Genomic DNA, 4,878 nt, shown 5'->3' on the forward strand with positions numbered 1-4,878 from the left:
TCATGTCCTGGTGATGTGTATGTCTGTCAGCAAAAATAATAATAATAATAATACTGATATTTTTATAAAAATATTTTTAAAAAATCATGAAAATTAAAAAATCCAGATGGCCGCCACCATATGACATCATTATGACGGCATAATATGCAAATTAGTTGGATACATTTAATGCCTACATACATTTTGGGTCATCCTTAATATTTCTCTAATTTACAGAAAGTCTCTATCTCTTATCACTTAAGTTAAAGCCTTTTGAAATTAATATGTCAAAATTGAACGTTTTAGTAAAAAACCTCTGGCGCCTAAAGGGTTAAAAGCAGAATTACTCCCCTCCACTTCCAATCAACTACTACAGCAGGCTATTCATCAAACATCCGTCAAAAAGAAGCAAACAACGAGTATGTCAGCACGTCAGGGAGGAACAAACAGGAACAAACATACAGTTCTTTTTTTTTTTTTACACAGCACATCAACAACAGCATAGGCGGTGTGAGGTGTCAAAGCACAGGTGCAGAATAACAACAACAACCTGGTTTAGACCAGCAGCACGTCAGGGGGGAATGCACACGGCATACAATAAATAATTTTTCTTTACACAGCACATCAATAACAGCATACAAATGACCCGCCGGTCGCAGGAGAGCTGGTACGTGAGGAAAGCCGGGAACTGGCAAATGCGTCCCGGCCCCAGCTGCCTCATGACCTCCGGCGACCATCCAGACACCTTCCTTTGACACCGACGGCACTCCAGGTACTCCGTGGCCATCAAATACCAGCCGTCGATGTCCAAGACCCTCCGGATGGTCTTGTAGAGCCCAGCCTTTCTGAATGGCTTGTTACAGCCAGGCTGGGCGCATGCTGGCCGGACGCTCCACATACGAACGGGCATCCAGAGGAACAACCGGCATGCAAAGAAGGCGGCAGGAGAGGCGGGTGGCTGAGCATATGTCGGCCGGGGTTGCGGGGGATCCCACCACAGGTTGAGGTCCGTGGTGAGAGAGGTCTTCCACCTGCTGTCCATGGTGAACAGCGCCCGGCCGACCCACTCCTGCTGCTCACGGCTGAGACCTGTCCGCCAGCTCCCAGGTATGTTGAGCTGCAAAGACAAAAAAAACACACTGTAAGAGGGCTGAATGGCTTTGGCGCACTGCAGAGTGTGCGTGGTAGGAAGCTGTGCTGTGCTGTGCTTACCTCAGCCGCAGCAGGAGTGGACAAAATGGGCTGCTCCACATTTCTCTCCTTCCTCTTCTTCTTTGCTGGCGCTGGTGCCAGGGTGGCCTCCCCCGACGGCGTCTCCTGCACGGAGACGCGACGAGGCTCCTGGAACACCGCCAGCGGCGGAGAGGGCGTGGGTGGAGCAGCCATATGAGGAGGTTTGGGGAGGCGTGCAAAAAAAAAAGGGCTAATACCTGGAACTGCAGGCCGTGCAGCTGAGCTGATTATCTTCTTCAGCTTGGCCTGCAGCTCCCCTGGGCCCATGGATGGCCGCCCCAGCAAAGCCGAGATGGCGGGAGCGACCGGCCCCCGCGAAGCAGCCGTGGTAGGGCTGCGGCTGGGGAAGGGGGGGGAATGATTCAGCAGCGGTGGCGGTGCTGCTGCTGGCGGTGGTGCTGCTTAAGCCAGCCTTAAGCATGCGCGTCCCTGGGAAGCAGCTCTGCCCCATGATGAAGGCCGCGTAACCATTGGTTCGGGCGTCCCAGACCTCCTTCAAGGTGCTCTTGGGCCGAGAACCAAATCCGTCTGGTCATCTTCGGAGAAGGCTGCTGCAACACCCACTTCGCTGGCCTCATAGGTGAGGAGAGCCTGGATCTCTGGGAAACTCAGAGAGAAACTGAGAAGTGAGAGTAGGCTGTCCTATTTATGCCCCTCAGCCATACTAGTACCAGAGGCCTGCTCCTTCAGGTGGTTCTTTATGAGATACAGGACATATCCCACATCGTTCCCCAAAAGCCACCTAAAGGTTTTCCCCTGGTACTTGCCAAATTGAAGGACGAAGTCTCCCAGCACCTCCGTCTTGTCTGAGGCATCTCCTCCTCTCTGACGCACCGCAGCCAGAGCGTTGAGCCTCACGAGCTCCTCCTTCAGGGGCGCAGACTTCACCTGAAGACTGGGGTCGTCCTTTATCCACCTGGCCTCATCAGACGGCTCCTGGAGGAGAATTCCACGTGGTCCCTCGCGGAACACAACATGCATTCTGCCAGGAAAGAACATGACATTCTGCATGCTGACCTAAAGTAATTGTGCGCTTATTTAAAAATAATAATAATAATAATAATAATATTTCAGTTATACATGACATCACATTCGACTCCAAAAGAGCTGGCCTGATAAGAAAAAGGGCTGCTGTACAGCTTTGCTAACCTATTAACTTCAAAAGTTCAATCGTTTTTCACACCTCTTTGATCCTTACCTACTGGGGAGAGGGCAGACCTGCTGTCTGTCTGTGTGTGTCCATAGGCGGTAGAGAGAGAGGGTGGGTGGGAGAAGTGTAAAAGTACTGTGTTTGACTCTATAGGTATGAACAAACAGAGGGCAAAAGGGTGTGAGGGCATGATAAATGTAGGCCTATCATAAAATAGACAATTCCACAGACAGTACCCCAAGTTCACAGATAACTAAGCTGATTGTTGGCAGGTTATTAGCACATATTACTGGTTACTGTGTGTGTGTGTGTGAGAGAGAGAGAGGGAGAGAGAGAGAGTGAGAGAGAGAGACAGAGAGGATGATGATGGGTGAGAAGTGTGGGAGAGGTGGAAAAGTACTAAGTGTGTTGGGCCTTTTCCACTGAACTGAACATTTTTGTATCTGTTCAGTTCGGCACAGTACCACTCCACCCTCAAATGGGGGATTTTCCACTGAGGGTTGAAGGTGGGACCCTTTACGAATTTCAGTACCTGTGTACCTGTTTCAAAGGTGCCTCTAATCGTTTGTGTCTGTCTATAGGTATTGAACACGTTTAGTTATCAGCACATATTACCAGATATATGGATTATTTGTTGGCACAGGTTGGGCTCCAATTACATACAAGTAAAAAACAATAATATACCTACAGCGCCCTCCACAATTATTGGCACCCCTGGTTAAGATGTGCTCTTTAGCTTCTAATAAATTCATTTTTTTCCAAATAATATAGGACCACAATGAAAAAAAGCGTAAAATCCAACCTTTAATACAAGTGCATTTATTTAGAAGGAAAAAAATCCCACATTAAGAAATAATTATTTTACATCAAACCTCTGGCGCCTAAAGGGTTAAAATAGCTCCCGGCCGATCCACTCCTGCTCTTCCCCGGTGAGAGCTGTCCGCCAGCTCTCATGCAACCGGGACTGTGAGTAAACAAACAACACAAACAAACACACTGTAAGGAGGCTGAGTCAATGCTACATGCAGTTTGACAGTCAACTCCACTGAGTTGCGAACCCATGAGTACGGACACGTGTGTGTTTGTACCTCAGCCGAAGCAGGAGTGGGTGTTGCGGGCTGCTCCACGTTCCTCTCCTTCCTCGGCTTCTTCGCCGGCGCTGGCGCCAGGGTGGCCTCTCCAGATGGCGTCTCCTCCACGAAGACGCAACGGGGCTCCTCCCTGGTCAACGCCGGAGCCCGAGCCGGAACCACGAACGTAGGTGGAGCAGCCGCAACTTGAGGTGGTGGGGGAGGGATGGAGGATGATGCCGGAGGAGGTGGAGATGGAGGCGTCACCACCAGTGGGAGCGGGAGGGTTTGAAGGACCTGTACGTCAGCTTCAGACACAGTCACACACAGCAAAATGGCATCAGCACAATGATAGTCATGGGCAGGCAAGACAAGTGAGTCTGAGTGTTGATGACGTGCAGCATGCCATTTGTGAAAGTGACGGCTACATTACCTGCCAAACCTACCTTTGCTGTTCAAGCATCAGCTGTAGCAACCAGTAAATTAAAACATTAATACAAGCATACTGACAGAAGAATATACAGTATATTGAAGGCAAATGTTGCAGTGTGACACATCCATTGCGGTGCCAATTACCCGTTTCTAAGTCGTGGGCCATCTGGACCAGTTCCTCATCCATCACCTCTGTGGTCGGGGGCGGCGGTGGAACCGAAGGTCTCTGGTGGATGAAGACACCGCTATGGGGAGGGTTGGGCAATAGTTAGTTAATCCTGTACACTGAACCTCTGTTGTTTTAAAGAGAAAGAAAGAGATCTACCTGGAACTGCAGGCCGTGCTGGTGTGGTCATCAGCTTCCTGACCTTGGCCTGCAGCTCACCTGGGGCCATAGGACGTCTTCCCTGTAAGGCCGAGAGCACAGGAGCGATCGGCTTGCGTGGCAGCAGCATGGTGGAAGCACCACTGGTGGTGGTGGTGGTGCTGCTGCTGCTGGTGGCAAGTGGGGGGGGCAGCAGCAGCTGCCTCTGCCGACCACTCCTTGTCTCGGGCCAGGGTGTATTTTCTGGCGACGTCCATTGTGCTCCCAGGCTGCGGTGTCGTCCGCCATACCCAGTTCAGAAACCTGCAAGACAATGATCAAAGATTAACACACACAACAAGTCACAGCACCCTGTCAACAGTACACTACCATTCACCACAACAGGACTTACTTCTGGCGCTTCTTGTCCTTAGACTCGTACAGGTCCTTCAGGGTGTCCTCCCTGTAGTCCCCAAAGGCAACAAGCGCCTCGCCCTCACGCCCGGGCTGAGTGGCGCGAGCCCGGGCCTCCCCGCACGCCCCGTAGAACCTCAGTTCCTCCGCAAAAGCAGGGTGGGCGCACGAGTACTGGGCGAGTGCGTCCTTGTTGCCCATAAGGGGACTGTCGGAGGCACTTTTCTCCCGCTCCCGTCGGTGGCTAAACACCACGTAAATGGCGTAGTAGTGTTCATTTTGTCACCTATTTTTAA

Source organism: Sardina pilchardus, chromosome 1, assembly GCF_963854185.1.
Source record: "Sardina pilchardus chromosome 1, fSarPil1.1, whole genome shotgun sequence".
In the NCBI taxonomy this organism is placed as follows: Eukaryota; Metazoa; Chordata; class Actinopteri; order Clupeiformes; family Clupeidae; genus Sardina; species Sardina pilchardus.